General features: G+C 44.6%; 1 protein-coding gene across 7 annotated transcripts in view; it reads left to right on the top strand.

Moving 5' to 3' along the window:
- Positions 1 to 2,386: 2,386 nt before the first annotated feature.
- Positions 2,387 to 23,912, top strand: part of strbp (spermatid perinuclear RNA binding protein) — a 61,348-nt gene continuing 39,822 nt past the window's right edge. For 2 of the 7 annotated variants that reach the window (XM_037484571.2, XM_062558717.1), the window contains exons 1-3: positions 2,387 to 2,484; positions 3,682 to 4,009; positions 23,769 to 23,876. The gene's annotated coding sequence lies outside the window, so the exon portion shown is untranslated. Of the gene's footprint in view, positions 2,485 to 3,681; positions 4,010 to 8,086; positions 8,107 to 23,768; positions 23,877 to 23,912 lie in introns of those variants that run through there. The other 5 variants (XM_062558712.1, XM_062558716.1, XM_062558714.1 and 2 more) reach the window with 4 other exon arrangements.

Genomic DNA, 23,912 nt, shown 5'->3' with positions numbered 1-23,912 from the left:
CCTCTGAAAGTGTGCTTGTGTGTGCCCGTGCATCTGTATGTTTATGCACGCGTGTGTGTGGACACACATGGGTGAGTTTTGTTGTGGGTACAATGAACCTCTAGTGTTAAAATAAGATCGTATTCCAAAGGCAATACAAATTTCACATCAGCCTCAACATCACACCACCAGTATTGTACTGCGATGAACATCATTCGACGTTGACGCTTAAACTGATTGATTACTCCTTTGTTGACAGTGATGTCTGTGATATATTGAAGAAACCTTTCTAATTGGAAAAGAAATTGGAACCGTGGTCTGCATAATAATGAGTGCTCACCAGCAGGACAATGAAAGGAACAGAACTAGATGGATACATCTTTTAAACGGCTGCTACAAAGTGCAACAAGTGAAGTAAGTGGGGAAGTCGGATTATTTGTTGAAAGTCTCCTTGGCCTCCCTGGCTGTCTGACAGCAACCTGACACACTGACAGCGTGTGTGAGTCGGCCTCGCTCTCATGCCGTGCCACGCTGGTACCACCATCTGCTTCCCCGGCCAAGTTCTGCCCCGGGCCCAGCTAAAGTCCTCAAACACTCAACTCCCAATGTCCTGCTTGTGGTCACACGGCCAGCTGGCGTCCCACCGATTGACCAACGGTTGATGCGCGCACGCTGCGACCTACAGTGGTCCCACCAACACAAAGGTCCAGTTCAGTGCTCACGCTTCTTCCCACTTTCTTCAGGTGCACGCGCAGGCCCGATTCAGGCGCAGTGAGCGCGTCCGTCTGTCTGTCTGTCCCTCCGTCGGTTTCTCTCTACGCCGCTTGGCCCGTTTCTCTAACCTGGATTGAGACCACGGGGAGCTCATCTTCACAACCACCAAACAGTGTTTATGTGTGTGTGTGTGTGTGTGTGTGTGTGTGTGTGTTTAAGAAGACAACTCTGAAAAGAAGCCCTCAGAGGGGTGTCAGATGGCGGGCGTTTGTGTCGGTGTGTGGATGGGGGGAAGGAAAGATGACGGGGGCGGATGAAGGAAGGGACAGAAAGGCACAGGAGGAGGGGGAGATCGCTCTGTTCTCCACTCTTCAGCTTTTGTTCTCCTAGATAATAACTCTCCTCCCCCCTGACTCCAAAAAACCAAGGGAACCCCTCTAGTGTTGAAGATACATTCCAGTTTACACTGTGGTTATGACAACTGACTGTGCGTACACACATTAGCTGACAGCATGGTGCGCAGTATTTTTTTTTCTTCTGCAGTTGATGGTGCAACTGTGCCAGATTTCTCCTCAATTATAAAGGTCCTCCTTTGCCCTAAAATGTGCTTTTAATCTGGGCCAGAACTGAGTATGAGGGAAACATAGAGCTGCATCAATGCCAACAGCCTGCAGGCCACTGTCTAAGCCACCAGCATCAATGAAGAAGCCTGCAAAGAAGGGAAGATATTACAAATTGCAGATATCCTTACCAACGCTGAATACGGGAAGGCAAAGACTTGGCTGGAGGAATTCAAGGGCATTGGATGTTACAGTTAAAACGCCGCTCTATTTGCTGTGACCTGATTGAGTAGTGCAGCACCTGCAACCCACATGAAATCTAAAAATATTCTGCACCATTGACTGCAGAATGGCCTCAGTAGGTAGATAAATAGCTGTCGATAAATAGCTGTTCATGTGTATTGTGGAGATGTGTGCATGTGTTTATGTGGGTATACGGTACCGACAAAAGCATATTCTGAGGTTTGCCACTGCCTCGTTTACAAGCCTTAACCTCGAAACCTCTGTTTGTGCACTAAGCACACTTGAATATTAATGGTAAGGCTCAAAAGGTTGCCATACAAAATACTAAACTGGTAAAAAAAATGAAAAAAGATCAATAATGTGTGCAAAGAATACGATTTTTAGCTGTCCAGGCATCATTTTTGCTCTGACCCTTTGAACTTTGAACATTCTTCAGACATGCTTCTGTCCAATGTCAAGAGTCAGTTGTATTTATTTGCAAAAAAAAGTTACTTTAGAAAAAAGCAATGCTTTACAAGCAGTGGGTTTTAGCAAATAAAAAACACCAATAATGTTTTGTCTGATTGTAGTTAGCGTTCTGGTGAGACTGCGTTCATTTTGTTGATTTGTTCATTATTACAAATATTACTTGATGTAGTATTTTCCCTCTCGCCATCACACCTACACTTACAGACACACGCAGGTGGGAGGGGGGGGGGGGGATCCATCCCCATTATGCATTTATACACACTGTGCACGCATGTGCTTTCTTCAGTCCTTCTCCCCCCCCCCTCCCTACTCTGGGCTGTCCCCGATGTACCGTTCCCTGCACAGGTGCGAGTGCCAGCAGCGGCTCGAAGTCGCTCCGCCAATTAGGATCACGGAGCGTGACCACGTGAACAAATCCCGTCTAAATTCTCCGTTGGGCAGCCCTGAGCGAGCGGCCGCGCTGAGAGCCACCGAGTGGGGGGAAGTAAGACCGGACGAGCCGAACGGAAGCTGCGCGCAGGTAAATGGCTTTGCACTTTGGGTTATTTCACTCGGGGCTCAGCTGTGATGGTTTAGAGTGGGGTTCGGATGGGGTTGTTGGGGAGCGGGGGGGGGGGGGGGGGTGGTCTGGGACGCTGTATCTGGGATTGAATGTGTCGTCGAATATCTCTGCTCTCCCCTTCCGATCCGCGGACAGGACAAACAGCATCATCGCTCCGCACCGTCTGCGCATTGTAACTGAGCCCCTTCTTCTCCCCCCTCTCTTCGTCGCTTGCAGACGCAAGAGGCTATTGATAGTTGACAGAAGCTCCGTAATCCCTGGCTGATCTGTCTGACCGGCCACAGCCATCTGCAAAAAAACAAGAATGTTGATTGAACTTTATTTTGCTCCGAGATTTGTTTTAATTGGTAACCCCGGCATGGATTTACGCCTTGCAGGAGTGCGCGCGCGCGCGCGTGTGTGTGTGTGTGTGGGGGGGTCCTTTTTGATGCTGCATGCAACCAGGCAAGCAAGCAGGGGCGAGTTTTTATTGCTGAATTATTTATAAGACTGTCTGGGATTTGGAGAGAGAAATGCTTCACTCGAGAGGGAGTCAAGATATATTCCTAGAGTCTTCTAATCGGGATGTCGCCCCATTTCCACTTAGATGTACAGCCTTTTATTTTTAGTTTGACCAATTTGAGCTGTTGGCTAATTGAAAGTCAGTGCGTTGCCTTTTTATTTTAGCAATTAAATGTAATTCAATGCGGAGAGGGTTATGCGAAAATCAGTTAGCCAACCATGAAAAAATGACTATATCAAGCTTTTAAGTCGTAACTGCTGGATGAAGTAATATGAACAAACTCTTAATCTTAATGAGCTTTGCAAATGTGAGAATAGTCTCATCTTTCTTTCTCCGTCTATAACTGAAAGCTTTGTACTGTTAAATAATCGATCTGCGAACTTGTAGGACCATTTGGTTGTTTTTTAATTTAATGATTGATCAAAAATGCACATACACTGGTTTATTGGCGACAAATGAATCAATAGTTGTCCAAATGATATTCAATTACATTAACTAAGTGAACAACAACCCTTTCTACTGTCCAATTGCCGTTGTCTATTTCCCTGTCACTCACGTTTCTAATGCTACCTCACAAAAGAGGAGAAGAAAGAAAAAAAAGATGAATGAATAAACAATGCATTTCCTCCTGCCATGTTGCTGCCTTTTCACAGCCGCACTCCAGCGGAATGAATCGACTCGTTTCGCACCTGCGCACTGACAGCAACAGCCTCCTCCTCGGGATCTCGCCCCCCTTTCCGCTCTGGTCTCGTGCTCGCGAGCGCAGCAACCAGCAGGCGGCTGCGCGAGCCCTCTGCCTCGCTTCCCCCGGTCCGCTGAGGCACGAGCAGTGCGACTTCTCCTCGTCGCGGCAGGACGGTGACAGCTCAGGTGGGGCGCTCTCGTTTGGTCGGATTTATTTTGTTTTCTTTGCCTGTTTTTTTTTGGATGTCTACGTTTTGGTTGCAGTGACGGGACATCGACAACTTATTGCTCACACCCGTAAGTTGCTTGTGTGTGTTTAAAAAAAAAATGTTTTATTTCTAGCTCAGTTTTTATTTTCGTTCACCCCGGGTGTTTTATGAGGACTTAACGTGCAGGCTCAGCGCTGACACAGCGAGAGAGAGAGAAGGCGAAAGAGAGAGGTGTTTGGGCTCATTTGCTTTTTGTATCTCACGTTCTCTTGGTCGATAGAGTTGGAAACGTACTGCCTGGTTATCTGCTCCGTGCTCGCTTTTCCTTTCGTCGTGTGCGAGTTCCTCTTTCTGTTGTTGAGAAACCGAAGACGACAAAAAGAGCAACTCCACATCCCGTGCCGCGGTTCTTCAGTGTTTCCATTTTTAGCTGAATTTCCCTCAGACGAATAATATCTAGGAGACCCGAGGTCTCTGTTTGACTGCAGCTCATCTTTTTAAAGCAGGTGTCTGCTGGCCCACTTCCGCACTGTGCCGCGAGGTATCGATTTTACGCGTGAACCCATCGACGTCTGATTTTGGAATGTGTTTTCCCCTCCAACTCCTATTCGGTAGTTCGAGGTCCTGCTAGTGGTTTATTTAGTTGTTCTAGTGTTTGTCTTTTTATTGTGATATTCTTTTTTTTTTTTATTAGTTTCATTTCCTCATTTGAACCCACACGAGGCAGCATTTTTTTTATTTTTGGAGAAGCAAAGTATTGATGCGCCGTTGTGCATCATCAAAGTCATTTCCTCACTCAACATAGTGTGTTTGTGTGTGTGTGCGTGAGTGCGAGCGTACGTGTTTCTATGCGCGCGCCGGTGTGTGTGTGTGTGTGTGTGTGGGGGGGGGGGGGGGGGGGGGAATCCTTCACTGAACCTCCTCCTTGCTGAACCCGCTTTGTTGTCTTACCCAAACCTGTTAAGTGGGTCAATTGTAAAGTAACACCGCATGTGTCGGTCTCCCAACAACCAGACACTCTACAAAAGCGACACAATCCGGCCTATGTGTGCAAAGGTCCACAGGCGCACTTACTTACTTAGTCAGAGGGTCACTGATTTGGCATCATTTGTTTTTATGTGTGGTCAGGTTGTTTGTGTTGTGTTCATTGGACTGGTTTTGGGCTGTGCTGCGGTGGTCTGCAGGCTTGACTTACAGCCTGTTGACTTTCGGGTTATTTTGGTTCCCTCCACCCTGTATCATGTGCAGGAGGCGTCTCTGGTAACGCACTTGGCCACACCTGCCCCGCTTGGATAGAAATGTGGGGCGTCTTTGTTTTAATGCCTTGCATTCTTGGTTTCTGTGTCTTTTTTTTCCTGCGATGGACGTATTATGAGGCAACGTTCCAGTGAGCAGAATACCAGGGATGGGGCATGTTGTGAAAGTGTGTGTCTGTGTGTAGTTGAGTGTTGATGCCCCCCAGCCCCCCACCCTCCCATAATGGCACATCAACACACTACTCCTCATAAGTATTGACTTTCCAGTGAACTCTATCAGTATCCATGAGATGAGAAGTGGGGAGAGAGCGATCGTTCTGCTTTGTCTCTGTCGATGTTTCTGTCTTCTGTCTGTATTTGTGATTTCTCTCATTAGTCTTTTTGGTATGATGTGATTCATTCCTTTGGGCATTTTTATATATCCATGTTTGTGTCTCCAGCCCCCTTTTTGCCCATTGTCCTCTCATGGGTAAATAAGTCGGACAAACATTTTAGTTATACCTGTATTGTATGGCATGCTTATTATTGTGCTTTGACTAATGTGGCACGGTGTACCGGTACTAGAAAAGTACCGCGGTACCCTTGCTTTGAAAACTGTACGATTTTGAACATTTTTAGTACCGGTACTTCATTAAAAAAGCAGCAACCAGAGCGCACTTAGTGTTCTGCTCCCCTTCCGGCTGCCTGCACGCATTGACTGGGTGGGCGGGGCTACCAGCTCACATGCAACAGGCAGCTGTCACTCACAGAGAGTCATCTCAGGGAGACGTGTCCTCATGTGCAGGAGCTGTTGCCGGCCGTCCTCGGCTTGTTGAAAGAAAAGATGCAAAGTATTTATTGTTTTATTTTTTAGGTCTCAAAAAGAGGAAATGTCCAGGAAAAAGAGGACGTCTGCGTTGTCTTTTGTTGCACTTCCTTTACGTTTGACTGTTAAAAAAGTTGTTGTCAAGCAAACACAGCTACAGGGCTGCCATCCCTCACGGTTTCCCCGTGTAACACACACGCTTTTGCATGTTTTCACACACACTCACGCCACACATCCAATGTCTTACGCTAAAAAAAACCAATCCGCGCGCTGGTTCATCTATAACCGACTCGGCCGTAGTCAAGTCAACGCGCAGGGAATAGTCACATTTACCTTCAGTGAGGTTGGAGATTAACTAGCGTGGATTGTGTCGGACAATAGGCCTACATAGCTGTGTATAATCAATGCTATGTTTTTTCCATGTCGTTTTCATTAATATTGTGCTGTGGGTTAATACTAATATGAATGCCATTTGTTAAGTGTTCAAAAAGCTGGGCAGGAACAAGCTGGTAAAAAGGGAACCTTACAGATGTTTTATTTATTACTATCATAGATAAATATTCCAGTATCTTATTTGTGGTATCAGAATCATCGGGTATTGTGATATTTTGGCAGGTATGGTATCAGAGTCATTATTTTGGTAACGTGATAACCCTAGCTTTGACATTTTAAGAAAGTACATATTCAATTACACAAACAAATCATCTGATCAGAATAATAATAATAATTCATTTTTAAGACAGATTCTTATTTAATGTTGTGTATTTAGCTGGAAGTGTTTTGACCCTGATTTAAAACGGGTGATTTAAAGCATAGTAAATTAAACATTTCTGCATTGGATTTTTCCAAATTACTTTAATTTCCAACAATAAAACATACCTTGGCTCAGATTAAGGACACAAGGGAGACTGCAGCACATCGGTAAACTGAGCATGCATGGCAGCGACGAACACAAACACAGACGGGAAAACACAAACACAGCCGAGTGCCAATGAGAAAGCGGCCGCTAACCAGAAAAAAAACACGGATTTGTTCTTTAAATTTGTTTTAATTTATTTCACCCATTCTACAAATGTGCCTCCAATAGTTTTACAATTAGCAAAGAACACAACACCCTCTCTCCTCAGATCCTCAATTCTGATTATTAAATACCAACCTAAAAAACCTTTTGGGGAAAACAACATTTTTATTTGACATATAAAAGTCTGTCCCCTGTCCTTCGCTCTTAGGTTTTCCATCTTCCCCTTTGTCTGTGTGCTGTCCCCTCCGTGTGTTTGGCCAGGATCGCATCCGTCTGCTTCGTGTATGCCATGGCGACATGCTCCCTCGGGTACCGGTTAGCTTTTAGTCACGCTCTTTGGCTTTAACCTGTTAAGCGCCTCAGCAGCCGAGGACTCGCAGATACAGTTGCATCATGGGATGTCCCTGTGCCGTGCCCTTGTTCACTGGTGCCCATCAGCGAAACAGAAGTCTGCATACCAGGTCTCGGATTCAATGACACACAGCAGCACATTTTTAGAGTCTTCTCTGGCGAAGGAAATGTAGCACTAATCCAATTGGCTGGAGCTTTAGTAAAAGCTCTCCTAATTGGCCGATTGGGCAGCTGGATGCCGTGGTTCCAGTAAGCACAACAGGCAGTTGGTACAAGTCCCAGGGGTGCTGGGGTGCAGGAGACGCTGAACAAAGGGGAGATAGCAGAGGGTGTGCTACTGTTTTGAATATTCCCTCCACACGGCGGTACAAAGGAAGGAGCCATCTGCATCCTGCAGGGTCTATCCAGAGCACACTCTTAATTTCAGCCGTGGTGTTAGGCATGTAAACACACACACATGCACGCACAAAATACCTCCACGTTCCATCTGCAGGAACGAGGACTTTTGTCATGCAAACATGTTTGAGGAAATGCCAACGGGTGCGTGTGTGAGGGGCGGTACTACAAGAGGAAGAGCGGTTCTTTCCAGTGAAATACATACCTACATCCAATGCAGCCGTTCCTGTTTCCTTTCACCTCAGTGTGGAATCCAAGAATAGCTCGGAGTGACGGAGACAAGAGATGAGACCGAGGGAGGAGAGCAAAGGGGGACTGCCAGGCAGACTGAGGCAGAGGCTGTGAGAGATGGCCATGTAAGGTTTCCTGCACCACACCAACACTGAACTCAAAGTGAACTGTTCACAATTCAGGGTCTCAAATCACTGTTAACTTGAACTTTGGCTTCGTTTGGCAGCTTCACAATGAAACAAAGGGACCCTTCAGCACACGGTGCTTTGGGGAACGTGTAATAACAGTGAGTTCCTCCCAAGGAATGGCCTGTTTTTCCCTTTTCCATTAATTGATTTACTTTTATATGATGAACGAATATACCACTAGGCCTATAGAATTCCCCAATAAAAAATAAACTGTCTAACTAGGTGCAACAATTGTATTTCCGTTTTTCATGCGCGCACACACAACAATGTGATTATGCATTCCTGTGGGAACTAACAAAATCTCCAGTAATTCTGTAAATTGACCATTTGAATGAATGTAGCCATGACAGAAGGCTATAAAAGACCTCTGCAAATGTTTAACTCATATATAAAAGGTGAGTTGCAAGATTATTGGAGAAGGAGAGTTGATACAGATTTGTTCTACTTGCAGTAGTTCAATTTTCCCCAGAGATGGAGAAAAAATGTAAAACAAATTAATATGAATAGCTCTTGAATTGGCAAAGCAGTGAAAGACAAATGGCTTGCAGTCGGGTTGCTGTCCATCATTCATTTGCAAAATTTTGCAGCGTTGCACCACTACAGATCTCTCCCCACTAATTATGTCTTTCAACATGGTATCCATACCAGCTCTAACATTATTGATGGGGAAATGCCAGACACCGATCTTTCCTCTCGCATATTTCTGGGTCTTTTTACATCTTTTGTTTTTGTAGGACGAAGCTAAAAACACCTCCACCGACTATGTAGCACTTTATTAGCACTTTGTATGGCACTTACTTCTAGCACTTTGTAGTTGGGCTTCCTTGAAGGAATTGTACTTTCTCCATTGTTCTTCTGGGTCTGTGCCCTCTTGGTTGAATGCACTCATTGTAAGTTACTTTGGATAAAAACGTCAACTAAATGTAAACAGAAAGCCACACGGACAGGAGACTGACCAATGGAGCCAATAGGGAAATATGCAGATGCAAAGAGGGGAAAAGTTAGCTGAGGATGTGAAAGGAGATAATTAGTTACATGTAGCTTACACATTTAACCATTATCTGTAAACTGTGAATAGCTTGACATGCACAATAATTCACCAATTCACCCATCAACCCAAATGTAGGTGATAGACATTATGAGGACCGTGTAAGAAATAAACAATTGAATATGTTGCAGCAAAATGCCTGTTATGTTGTTGCTATTTGGATTTTTTCATGACAGTAATTTTGGTATACATTACACACTTAGAGACGTGAGTGAAGTTAGTTATTGTGTGAAATGAAAGCCACCTCCTCTATTACTCCCATTTGTGTTGTTGTATTCTTTAAAAAAAACTCCACAATTGCATCCTTTTCTCTGAGGCATTTTTGTTGTGGTGTGCACAATTAACTCTCAAACAGGCAAGACACTAGGTTGTTTGCAAGCCAACAGTAGTCCCAAGCTCAGCTTTTACTTCTCACTGTAGTACGACAACCTGAGCATGTCGTTTTATACGTGGTTGTTGTTGTTATTATTACCATATTTGACAAAAACCTTACTCCGGCTTCAGCAAAATGATGACAAGCATGTCCACACGCATCCACAGAAGGAGCGAAGGATCTTCAGTTTGACAGTTTGGTATGGCGGGCCCATCTGCTCCGTCACTCAACAACTGTGACGCACCGAGTATCACCTCCTTGCTCCGCATAGCAGTCGCAGGCACGCTGACACAAACATGTAACGCATATAGTGGGCACATTTTGATAACCCATTTGCACGGACCTCGTCCAAACTCAAAGCTATCCCTCTCTCTCTCTCTCAGCCACATGCACGCACACACATAGCCGTCCCTCCCCCATCCCCCTCCTCTAATGTCCCAGCTCTGCTTACTGCACGAAAAAGAGCTTAGATCAGGGAAACCGTAGCTTGCTCCGATGTGGACTTCCTGGAAGATCAGGGCTATTTATTCAAACCCTGCAGACCGTGTTTGGCCTGCGACGGGAGGGTTTCCAGCTTGAATTGCGGTATAGTTTGACAAATTTGGTGTTACCAAATTACTGTAAAGGTGCAGCGGAGCGAGGCGGTCACTTGCATTTGCTTCAGCAAGCGGTTGCAGGCTTGTGGCGGTACCTGGATGTCGTTGAGCTGTACGTATATACGTGTGTACTGTGCTGGGTTCATATTATTGTTGTAACCCCTGCATGCTGGTAATTTTCTACACTATAAATGTATTTAAACATGAGAATACATTTCCTCACCTTGATTTCACCAATGTGTTAAAGGCTCTTTGTCGATCATGTTGTGTTTCTGAGCTCCATCTGTCTCTGCTAAGTTCCTTCCGGTTAGTTTTCTTACAAATACATGACTATGACTATTTACTATTAATAAAACACTATCTGCTCTTGTTGAAGTTGTTAGTTCCTTCAAAAACATGACCCAGCTCGTAATCAGTGATAAATACAGTGATGAATATCAATAAGTCGATACGAAGGAACCAATGTTGCACCTTCCTTTTAGGGTTATACTCAAAGTTTTCAAACTTCCTCAAGGATGTCTCCACTAGACTCTAAAGTGGCTGTTTTCAGAGGAAGCTACGAGAAAAGGTCTTTGCAACAATTTTGAGCCCCGCGCCACACTTTGAGAACACAGGCATGAGATGGGAAGAAAAAAATATTTGAAATGCTTTGCTGAAAAAAAAGAAAAGACTTTTCTAAATAAAGTGTGTGTGTGTGTGTGTGTGTGTGTGTGTGTGTGTGTGTGTGTGTGTGCGCTCACACACATGCGTGCCTGCAGGCGTCTAGCTCTACCACAATGACCCAGTGACCGGTGTTAGCAGATTAATTGCTGCTTTCATGTTAAGCTGTGGCGTATCGCCCCGTAATTGGTAATGGAGATTATCAGTGAGATTGTGCGTTTGCACACCGGGGTGTGCGAGATTTCTTTTATCTGATTTGTACGTTTGTCTAATAAAGTAGGATTTATGGGATTCTTGTCCCTCCTCTGCACACCCAGCCCACAATGGCACACACACGCAGAGCTGCATGCTCATGGCTAAAATGGTTGTGCATACTGTGATGCCTTTACTCAATACTAAGATGCATTTTAGTTATTGGCGCTGAGATGATTATTTTTTGATAAGACGGTTGTTATAAAGTTTAGTCTTGATAGCTGATTAATGTGTGAACTGATTCAGAAACAAAAAACTCTGAAGCTACATTGAAAACCCTTTCGGATTTATTTGACTCGGATCATAACCCGTAGATGCCTCAAAAGCTCCTGGGGTGAATCCGCCTGTGTTTGTTGTTCCTGGGGATAAAAGTGATGCAACAGAGCCACACACACGGATGTGCACGCGCACACATGCTCACTCATACATGCAGGAAGCCTCACCATATTTCTCCTGAGATCCTTTCAAGCCACATCATCGTCTCACTCCAGCACACAAGTGACTGTCAGCCTGACTTGCTAATGCACAGCCACAACTCTGATATGTGTGTATGTGTGCGCGTGCATGTTGAGGAAAGGACTTGGGGGCAAGGGATGTCTAAAATGTCCAGAAATAGCTGTGTGTTGTTGTTGTTTTTTTTGCATCGAACGGATTTTGCTTTGATTGATAAGTCATCTGTGACATTGAAAAAACGACTTTTCTACTCTGAATTCCTTTCTTTTGTGGAACTTAACCCAGATTTTTAAGACTATTTGTCATAAAATTGGGATGCTAATGTATTTTGTATCTTTTTTTCCAATGACGACATGTTGCAATTTACAGTTTTAACTTTGACACATTTCTATGTAACAGCGTTGCATAAGTCGATGCGTCTCTCACACACACGCTGTGTACATAAATAGTTAAGTAATAGAATAACGATACGTAGGACAGAAGAAGAGCTTTGTCAATAAGCCGTGGTTTCTGTAAGAACTCTGTAAACTGCAATCCACAAACGACGTTGTTGAGTGAACCCTTCCCAGGCGACTGTGGGACGCACCTTGTGTAAGACATCTAGAAATGTTTTGCCTTTCATCCCCGGCTCATTAGAGCAACAGCCGCACACGGGTCTCTCCAAGAGAGTCGGGAGTCACGACAGAGTCGAGCGGTAGCGAACAAACAAATCGGACTCCGACCAAAAAAACTGCGATATCCTCTCAGCCTGAGCCAGTGGGGGGGGGGGGGGGGCGGCTGACGTTGTTGGTATAAAGTGGGCTCCTTCCTTTGCAGATGACTCAGACCCTCAAAAAAAGAGGCCCGAAACACCCCGATATTGTGCCGTGATCTTTCTAGTGCGAGCTCCCCATTGCAGGAAATTGCAACGCCAGAGAGTTCTGACGGCGAAAGCCAGGTCCCCTCTGTGCTCGGCTCATGAAGCGATAAAGAGGTCTGATTTGTCGCTGGGGGCCTTTAGTTATCAGTCAATTAAAATTGAGGGCAACTGGGGGGATGTGATTTTTTTTTTTTGCTGCTGCTGCAGTGCAAAGGAGCAGCATGGGGCAAAGATGACAAGGCTAGGACCACTAAGCAAGACTTAGGCTATTTGATCCAAGGGAAATACTTCTTGCATTGTTTCAGAAAACCGCAATCTGCTGAGGTGAGCGCTCTCTCGCTCTCTCGCTCTCTCTCTCTCTTTCTTTCAAGTTAAACAGAGTCTACAACAGCCCATTGTTAGCCAGCTGGTCATCTGAACCTCAGGAAACATGCTCCAAAGCAGATAACTGATATTCCCATGTGGTGTTCTGTGAGCACTTGTATCTAAGGAATGAGGCCTTGTTCTGTAAAGAATGATGTCATGATGTACGTCTTTTGATCAAACCACTCATTTACTGGGTGCTGAGACTCGTTGTCCACAACTGTAACTGTATTATATTTAGTTGTGGATGTTTGCTCTCCATGGTTCTGAAGTTCCATCCTATGTTGAACTTAAACGTTTGTCCTCATGATTGGTGCCGCAGTGCGAGCCTCCAAAACTGTTTTTTTTTTTTTTTTAGGACAGCCTGTTTTCAAAGGGGCATTGGAAATATCTCATCACTTAGCAGTTGCTGATCATCGGTTGGTACGCATAATATTCTGCTCCTCTGTCCTGTTCGTCCACAGTGTTGGACTCTGGGTAAGCGTGAGTCCTTGATCTGCTTTCCTCTGCTGTGATGTCAGGCTTGTTGTCCAAATGGCTCAGACCTTAATCCATGCCTTTCCATGCTACTCGGGATTACTTTAGCGTGGTATGCTGTGCCAATGCACAGCTGGGTTTCAGATCCCATACCTTGCAGCACGACTGCTCTCCATTTTTGTGAAGAGTATTTCAGCATGGTTAATTTTAAATTGCAGTCATATGCAGTGGTTTGTACTGCGGAGAAGAGCAGAACAGAAATGAGATAAAGAAACTCTATGTTGATTCCCATAATTAAGTGAATATGATACTGAGCGATGCAGGCGGAGAACGTTGCGAATTGGGGAATACGTGCCACTTTTTTTTCCCGACTACCATGCATCGCCATCATGGAACTGGAGGTCTCTTTTAATGACAAAGAGAAGATTTATACTACGAGTAGTCCACGGAAGAGCGCAGCGGGCATACGAATTTCACCATCCAGCGTCCGCGGGGGACAGGCTAAATATCAGGAGTGAAAATGTGTTGTCATAGCAACTCTTCGTCACCAGCCTTAAAGGAAACATCCCCTTTTGTTTCAGGATTCTAACGAAATCTGTCTGCGTTACTGCCAACTTTTCAATGAGCAACTCAAGCAACCAGCAAACTCGAAGGGTGAGCCAAAGGATCATGGGAAAAGAGGAGAGCGGAGAAACGTGGAACAATCCGGCGCATCACGTCCTGTTCATCCTGTCGTAGCGAGGATATTTCTGGAGGATCAGGACCCTTATTTTGGCAACGTTAATCAGCGTCAAGCGGTTAAGGTTAAGGCATTTTTCTTTCTGGACACATTTTCAGTCGAGCTCAATGTGGTCATTAGAGAGGAAGGGAATGCGCAGCGGAACCAAGTTCTGGTATTCAGGGTCTGATCATGATGGACTATTAGCACTTGGCTTCACTCTAGTGTTTTATCCACCCCTGATCCTTTTTGGCAGAATGTCGAATTGGTAATCTTAGTAATCACTTGTGATCCAAAAGGGTGCATTTAAAAAATATATATTTTGGGGATTGTTTTCTTTTCAGGGGGAGATAATCTAGTTGTTTCTATTCTTGTCATCGCTTTGCATCCCTCTTGATTATTTGATTACTGCGACAGATTAGTGACCTTCTGCCTGCGCTCCTTTTTCTCCGTGACACTACCTTCAGCCATCTGCTGCTGCCTCTGCTGACATCGGCAGTTTAAAAGTCCATATTGGCACAATATTAGCCAAGTGATGGCATGTTAAATACTTTCATTATAATCCCCTCCACCCAATATAACACATAATGATGTCTAAAGCAGCATTGGAGGATATTCAGTGGTTCCACCTAACATATACAAACTAATGCCACCAGCACCAAGCATCCCTGCTAGATCCAAAGTCCCTGTTGACTTTTCTCACAATGGTGTAAACCACATCCGGTACGAACGTCGGACCCATTTCAAAGCGCACGGTCGTTTCAGCACCCGATTATGAGTCTGCTGTTCTCCGTTTCCGATGAAAACACACAGGTCTGTAAGCACCATGGATCACAAAGATGGGGGTGTAAGGGTCTGATGTGAGCGAGTCCCAGTAAAGACGGAGAATTTTAGGTTTGCTAAACTCTTTATTGAGTCATAAAATGTCTTTATTGTTTTAATGCATGTGGACTTTAAAGCTTCTGTAAGTGTATTCTAAACAATGCACAGCAAGGCTTTCTATTAAAACCAAGTTATTGTTGCTGTGATTTAACCATAATGGAGGTACTAAAATAAAAAGAATAGACTTGTGGTGTTCTTTTTACAGTTCCAGGGCTCCGGTTCAGTATTATCATGGACACACTCCCACAACAATATATTTAATTTCAGACTTTGTTCCAGTAGTTAAAAAAACAAACACAATTTCCCAGTAAATTTACAGATTTTATGATTTGTCAGCTCACGGACATCACACTTTATAATTTTTTTTTCCAAGTTTCCACTCGTGCATAAACACATCGAAGGCTTACAGAGCCGCACAGTGCTTCCCTCAGCGAGGGACCTGCGTAGAACGATCTACAGGAGCAACACTGTAGTCCAGTGTTCCCTCCGCTAAAGGCCTCCACATGACCAGGCTAATATAGTGGTTTATGTTCATTAGGAAAGACGCTCTCTGTGCACTCGGTTCATAAGACCCGAGAGTACTGCTGCACCATTAAGATTAGAGCTATTCAGCACATCAGCATTTCTCCTCTTCCCTTCCATGAAACACTACCAGGCCCACGTCGCCCTCACATGTGCACTCCAGTTTACAGTTGTGTGATGTTGTTCTTTTTGCACAAATACAGCAGGTGGTTGAGATGCATTGGAGGTCTGGAGGACTGCTGCATGTAACAGATCGAGCTTTTTCTTTTGCCCCGCGGTCAGCCGGCCAAGAAGCAGCCCTGCCCATTTCAGACCAACCACTCAGGTTAATCCATCGAGGGCCTTGAGTTGTTAATCATCTTAAGCTTGGGACGCATTTTTAAGCATTTCTATCCGTTCATGTGAATGTATGAATTCATTGTGGTCAACGAGGACCATTATGGAAAAAGCAGAAACATGGCGAGTAACAGGAAACAAATGGGGTGAAGGTTAGCAGAACTGTATTTGCTTCCCAGATGCAAGACTCCGGCTAACATACATACAGCCAGTGCAGTATGAACAGTCTGAAAAATAGTTTGTATGCTTACAGCGGCCTTCATCAATAAACATTTTAATTACTGCTCAGAATTGCTGACCCACGCACATCATATGGGTTCCTCCTGTAACTGTGGTGCTACTGGGGGAACAGTAAAAAGACCACCGCAGTGCATGACACATTTTCAGCGTGGGATGGATTTTAAACTGAGGTAGAACTATGAAAATGTCTTTATAGACTTTGACAATGGTTCAACGTTTTTGTCCAGTGATGTGAACGCAAATCCTGAGATCACAGTAGCTGCATGAAGAGAGGAGCAGCAGAATCAGAGGAGAAGGTTTTTAATGATGCTACGGGGCTCCCATTTAGCTAAGCTGTGTCCAGGTGCACCACAGGGCTGTTCCCTGGGTAGTAAACGTTTGGACGGAAATAAAAGCGGTGCTGACATCGCAAAGAAACATCGATAATGTGTGAATGATATGAATGAATGACGGAAACAGGAGGGCATCAAGGAACAAATGTCTGACCAAACACCATGGGCAAAATAATTGCACCACTTGGCATCGATATTAGTGTAAAATGAGTCTTCAAATTAAAATCACATTAAAGGATGGTTCTAGAGGCCGAGTAAATCACCAGAAAGCACTGTCGCATTAACCGGTGACTGATTTGTGCCACTGCTGGTGATACGGAGTGCAATATCGTAACTCGTGTTCATACATTCCTCTTATTCCTCCAAGATTGTCCATCCGTTATCGTCAGTTTCATAGCTGCTGGGTAATTAAATGCTGTATTATGAATAGATTAACTGGCTCTGTCATACACACCCTGTTTTATTCACACATTTAGCGGGCTGTGGTTTGGAAACGTGTAATTACAGAGCCAGAAAAGAGCGACCCGGGGAAAGTGGAAGGGAGGCAGAGAGCCGGGTTGATTGCGAGAGGGGAACTGCGGTCGCAGAAGGCGGCAGAGGCTAGCGCACAGTACCCGTCGAAGGCCTGGACCCATTTTATTCAATGAGACATTGGTACTGTATGTGATGAAGTCACGGCTAATGTTCATTAGCAGAGGAATGGCGGGAGGAGGCTGTAAACGGAGGGACTGAGGAGATGGATGGATGGATGGATGGGTTAGAAATCAACAACGAATCCTCTCAGCTGAGGTGAGGACAGAGAGAGACTTCTGCTTCACACTGATAGCGCAGTCTGAATCAATGTCAAACCTCTCTCTCTCTCTGTGGGAATTCTCTGACCCAGTTAGCTCTTCCACCAGGCAGCAGCAGAGTTATTTTTACATATTAACAGGAGACAATACTCTGTCCTCTGCGCGTCCTCCCCTCGTCGGTGCGCCTCCTTCTGCTCCTCTTCTCCTCCATCTTAGTTGCCGTCCTTTCCTCTCGCTTCATCCCATGTGCTAAGCCTCCGCTTTTCTGTTGGCTTTTCTTTTATCCTCCTTTTTCGCGACATAGAGACTCTGCTTTGTTCGCTGGTATTCTGGTGCCGTGGTGGCATCACGATCAAAATAACTTTGGCGGTAAACGCGTAGTCCATTTTAAACAAAAGCAAATCATGAATAAAATCTAGTTTTCAGATATTAAATCTCTGAGCAAAGTTTGGGACTGTTGAGCAAAGCGTCGTTGCACAATTAGCGAACAAGCAACAATTCAGTACTTAGTACCCAGTACCCTTGGAGAGAATGATCAAATCTGTTTGATAGACGTCACGGTTTCCCTCGTTGGGTCTTTCACTCCTCCCCCCTCTCCTCTCCAGAGAGTAAAGGGACAGAGAGTGGTTGCAGGTGTAGACAGGTCATCCATTCGCCTCCTAATGGTGATGGATGGCAGGACTGCAGAGAGCAGCGGCAGCAGGGAGAAAAGTGGAGCGATGCAGGGAGATAAAGAAATAGCCGAGTAAGGGAAGGCCGTGTTATATTTGTCAGCTGGCCAGCAGATGGTGGGAGTTTTAGTGATATGTTGATCCTCAAGTGTTTATTTCATTCTTGTCATTTATTACAGTAGGAGCTGGCGCACGGACGCACGCGCACACAAACCCACACATTTTCTTACAACCCTGCTGACTTGGGAGAGCACAACAAACAGTCCCCTTTCATGTATTTTACTGGCATATTGAATTTCCCTCCCAAAAACAATCTTCTCCCTGAACAGATGTTCAGATAATATTATTATCATATCGGGAAGGGAATGCTCTATGGATGACAAAATGAGAGCAAAAATCCCAGTTTTTTGTTGGTATTGTATTAAAAAGTTCCTCATCAAAAGCAAAATGAATATGACGTACAAGGAATACGGCTTTTTCTAATTCTAGACTAAATAAGGTTGAAAAAAAAGCCCATCAAGCCAAAGGTGAGGTCTTGTCCAAATTGCCCCCCCGCCCCCCCCCCCCCACCCCACACACACACACACACACACACACACACAGTGGTAAAGTCCACCTTTCCAAAGTACAGGCAGGGAGGCAGGCTGTAGCTATGGCAACCCGGAGAGAAGGGAATTTATTGGGCAAGGCTTGAATTTGTTAAGTGCTACTGTATGAAGCCTAGAGCGGGACTTGGTCACTCCTTCTCATTTGGTTTGTGTGTGCGTGCTGATTGCTGCAAGAGAACCACAAGGAATCCAGACTTCTCTTCTTCCTGTGAGTCTTTTTTCATGTTGCGTTGGAGACCTGCCACAGTTGTCAGGCTGTTAAGTGCTCAGTGAAGGGGAGCTTTACTCCCGGCACCATGGTCCATAAAGCTGGAAAAAGACTATGAATGGCTCTCGTTGGTTTCACTAGCGTGGCTAATTTAAGGAAATCAAAGGAGGGGGGGGGGGGGGGGTAGAGTAACTCTGACTGCAAATATTACTTGAGTGATTAATTTTTCAAAAAGATGGAGAATTTCAACTCCAAAGTTACCCAATGTGGCTTTATTTATCCAAATTATCAATCCAAAAGCTGAAACAATGAGAGTTGTGCACTTCTCAAAGAAAATGACCATAAACAATTTATCAATGTTTTGGTTACAAAGTCCTTTTTCTCTTGAACTTGGAAATCCGTTAATCAATTGTTTGTCAAAGCACTAGATACAACTATTGGTGTTACTGAACAGGATCTGCTGCATGTTTTGTAATATGCACTACATGCAATCAGTTTAATCTCCACTGATACAAAACAGATTTCATTGACATTTAAAAATTGAATGATGTGATCATTTTCACACGGCGCGCTCTCAGCCGCTAATGACTCATTCCTAGAACAACGTAATCTGATGGCGTTTTAAATGCTCTTTCATCAGTGTGTCAGCGGTTCCATACCAGATGTCCAAGTCATGCCTTCTGCACCACATTGGTGTCAAAGGCACTCTGCCCTGTGTGTGTGTGTGTGTGTGTGTGTGTGTGTGTGTGTTCTGCTGCAGAATGGCTCCAGTGTTTAACGACCCCTGAGTGTAGACTCCTTTGTGATTTTAGGGACCCGCGCCTGGATAAACGAGTGTGTCCACAAACCAGCACCAATTGCTGAAACACAGAGGGGGTCTTTATTGATGTTTGGAACACGGGCGTCTTTGTAGATCACATGTCGCAACCAATGATTGGTCCTCGTGTATGAATTCTTCGCAGTATGTATGAATTCTTTGTGTGTGTGTGTGAATGTATGAATGTGTTCAGAACAGTGTGTGGTGGTTTTTGCATTACAAACCCGGCTCGGTGTCTCACCAGCTTTGCTTGAACAAACAGAGCAGCTCTAGCACAGTGGCAACGAGGCTCATGAAGTTCAGTCATGCCTAAAGCCAAACGCCTGCATCGACCGTCAACTGCTGAGGCTCCACCTCCACCTATCGGCTTCATCAGCTTCATCCTTCTATCTCCGTCATCAGCCGCCACCACCAGCATCTGGACACCGGGGGGGGGGGGGGGGGGAGATTTATCTCAGGTCAGTCGGCCCTCAGTTACACATCTCCCTGTAGAGTCCCAGAGCTAAAGTCTCTGTGAAGACTTCATTGTCACATTTCATCTGCTAGTGACAAACAATTAGCTTTTCCTTACTGGACCTGTCTCTCCTGATTTAAATGGCTGCCCGTGAACCTCCAGGATCGCTCGGAAGGTTTTTTTCGGTTTCTCTGAGCTCATCCGAATATATAGATGCAACGAATTCTCCTGCAGTGGCTGCATGTGTACAAGCTTAAATTGTCTTTTTAGTTGAGTGGAATGAAGAACAACAGGCCGGACCTGGAAGCTCCCCGTCTGCTCCCGCTCCAGCTCCACTTCCCGCCTCATCTGCCTCCCACGTTCTTTGCACGGGATGCAAGCGTCTTGTTTTTTCTTGCTTGGTGTTGTAGACACTGGGCCTTTTTGTATCTTCACACCTACCTCCCACCAGCACTCCATCCATCCGAAACCCATCTCACCCTCCAGTCGCTTCCTGATTCGAATTCTAAAGCCGAGGCTTAATCAGTGGAGATCTCTGGGCAAGCACGCCTCGTATTGGAGACATAGAACAGGAGAACGGCTTCCGCTGTGCTCGTGTGTGTTTGCCATGTGAGTGAGCGATGCAGACTCGCACACATCCAAGCTGTACATCTGCAGGCTCTTTTTAAACGTAATATAGAGCTTTGTATGCAACATCACTTTAATAAAAAGGATTCCAGGGGGAGATTATCTGGATTAGGATTACATGTGATATTTTCAAATTGAGAATGAGGTTAGGTGTACTCTCTCAGGTCATAATTACTTTGGGGGTGTATGAAATTACAACACAATTGTCATTATAATATTACTTTGCAAATTGAATGGCAATCAGAATAATGTATTATTCTTTTATGAAAGCACTCTGGTCAGACACCAAAAGATCAACTGCTGTGGTTCCCACGGCCCGGCCGTCTCCCTCAGCTTCAGGCTCAAGAAACAAAAAATGACTGAAGAGTTGACTTATCGATGAGCAGCTGTATTTTTATTTATTAGCATTGCAGAGCTGACGGTAGCAGTGATGTTCAAGCAGGGGCCCGGTGAGATAAGATAACCCTTTAATTAGTCATGAGGCTGGGAAATTCCCAGGTTTTAAAGCAGCGCGTTTAGATATAATAAAACATTGTTAAAAGTTCACTTTGAACATCTGCCATGTTTCTTTTGTTCAGAGCATTAGGTTTATTATCGGTGCCTGTAGTCCAAAGGCGAGAACACAGAAGGTCGAAAGGGTGTAATGTGTATCCCATAAGTTCATTCAGCTATCTCATTAATGAGTGAGGAAAGGAAGGGCTACAGGTGGCGTTTACTTAGAACCCGGTGAGCACTGAGCTTTATGCAGGGAGGGCGATAGGGAGAGCTCCTTAAACGGGACGGGCAGAGGACTCTCATGCTGCGTGGGGAGCAGAATTCACTGCAGATAGGCCGATGGACCACACAGACTGTGTGTGTGTGTGTGTGTGTGTGTATGTTTATCGCTGCATGTGTACTTGTGTAAATGTGCTCGTCGGTGTGTACCTTTCTATGTTCTTTCAGCTTGTCTGGTTTACAAAATGCAATCAGCAACATGACCAAGCTCAATGTCTTACAGGCGCTGCTTTTTAGTTCTTTGGCCACTGACTGCACCACAAAATGATGACTTTGTTTACGCTCCATTGCACCTCTGTGTCTCAGTTTAACACCTTGCTTTTCCATTTCCCAGAAGCAGTGATGGTTCACAAATGAGATGTGAAGGATCGGCATCTTGGAGAATGCCCTCCGGCTGAAGGTTTACTTTTCTATGGAAAAAAATCATGCAGAACAGGTCATTGGAGATTGTATTTCTGACTATGCCTGCATTCAAAGTTTTTTTTTTTAGCTCTACAGGAGGAGTGATTAGTTGTGTATGTGTGTTCCATGAGGTTGATCTAAGTGTGCGTGTCAGAGCTGTTTGGACCGCCTGTGACTAGGAACCAGTTTGTCCTGAAGGGCCGTGGCATTATAATCTACACCAACCAACGCCCGCCTCGGTTATGTTCTATTGAACAAGGTGTGACTGCTTCCACAAAAAAAACAAATTCCGCACAACTGCTGTGCTTTGATTTTCTTGGCTCTGGGTCTGTTTGTCATATTTGCAGGAGGGTGCACCACCGTCTGCTCATTCAATCCGGTTAGTCAGCCCTGTCAGACTTTGCCACAAAGGGAGGGACATGTCTTACATGGTGTTCCTATTGTTCAATGTGTTTAATGCATGTAAATGAATAAGGATTATTATATTTAAGACATTTCTTAACTCCACTTAAGCATAAATAAGCAAAGCAGTTGGATATTTACCCGCAGCCGCGTCTGTTCGTATTCATTTTCAACGGGGAAAATCAAACCCAACAAGGTAATTTGATTACGCAACCTTGTTCTTCTGTTGATGGGCGTAAAGATGTTTTAGCTAATAGGAAATCTAAAAAAAAGAATTCAACTATTGTTTAGAAAGTACAAAATGTAAAAAATGTGCTTTAGCTTTGTTTCACAGTTGAGGCTCAAATGATCTAACATAGAAAATGGAGATAAGCAAAAAATATCACCCCACAATATGAATCTCGAATGTTTCTTGCATCAGTTTCAGTATTTTTCACCGCGACAACACCGCAACACAACTTTGCATGCACGCACATGTTTGCTCATGTGCGTGCATGCAAAATGGTGTCGCAAATTAAGTTGTTTGATTATAAGGTTCGTAGTGTGACTAATCTGACAACAAACCAAACCAGAACCAGACACAAAGGAGATTTGTGGAAGACAAACCATACTCTAAAACATGTAAAAAATACTTGTACACATTTTTTATTATTATACTTGTGTACAACTGCATCACTACTAGACTTAAATGGCAGCCATGTTTTCCATTTCAAAAGTTGAAGAATGAATGTTGATCCCTGCCTATTGAATATTTTTTTTTAAATGTAAGATGTAGTGCATGCAAACTAGTTTGGTAGCTACAGGTGCTCAGTGGGGTTGTTCACATTGGATTTGGATTGAGCGGACGTGCTTATAGGCAGCTTTATCTCCAAGTCAAACATGTCCTTCAGGACACGTAATGTAATAAACTACAGCATCCAGGCCTCCTCTCTGTAATAAGAAATCAAATGTGAAATGCAATGGATATTCTATTTGTTGCGGCACATATCCAAATGAAAAAGAGTTTCCACTTTCTCTGCGGGGTCTTAATTTTCTGGTCACTGAGTGTTTACAGTTTTGTTCGCTCCTTATAATCTCCTTAACTTTCCTCTTTTTAAAATCTTTTTTTCCCCCTCAGTACTTTTTTCACTGGCCTATCTGGTGATCCCTCTCAAAAGGAGGGTCTGCTATATAATCGTACCTCAAGGCAAAATAAGTACTATTATCCCACAAAGAATAAACATACACTTGCCTAATGGAGGTTTCAGTCTCTCAACCTCTCATCTTTAAGTGTCCGCTCAGCTCTCTCTTCCCTCTTGTACCTTAAACGGAGGGCAGTGGGCTGTCTCTCTGTGCACATTCTCATGTTAGCAAGGACTTGCATGCCACTGACATCACTAATTTGTTTCTACCGGCAAAACGTAATGCACTTTAATTACTGTAGAAAATGACTGTTGTGTCCTCTGTGAGTCGGGACGTGCAGGGAAGTCTTTTCGGTACGATGAACATCAGGCTTTGGTCCGTGTCCCGGGGGAAACCAAATCACTGTGGACTTAGTTGCCCTTACTTTAGTGAAGTAACGTACGTGCTTATCAAACGCCATCGATGTAGGTCAGGTCACTGTATCATCCCAGAACACAATCACTTCACTAAGCCTCTTCTCTTTGGGCTCAGTCTCCCTGATGTCCAGCTGAACGCGATCCAGAAGTGCTGTCGCACGGATGTCAACTGACCTTTGAACCTCTGTCTCCTCAGGTTGCTGAACCCTGCCGGCTCTGACATCGTCGACTCTAGACGGACGCACTGGCTGACGGACACGGAGTTTGAAGTGGGCCGATAAAGCCGTTGGAGGAAAGAGGGGGGGTGAGTGAAAAGAACAGCAGTATCCCCCTCTTATGT

Source organism: Pungitius pungitius, chromosome 18 (assembly GCF_949316345.1).
Source record: "Pungitius pungitius chromosome 18, fPunPun2.1, whole genome shotgun sequence".
NCBI classification, from domain to species: domain Eukaryota; kingdom Metazoa; phylum Chordata; class Actinopteri; order Perciformes; family Gasterosteidae; genus Pungitius; species Pungitius pungitius.
This window is presented reverse-complemented; position numbering and strand designations above follow the sequence as displayed.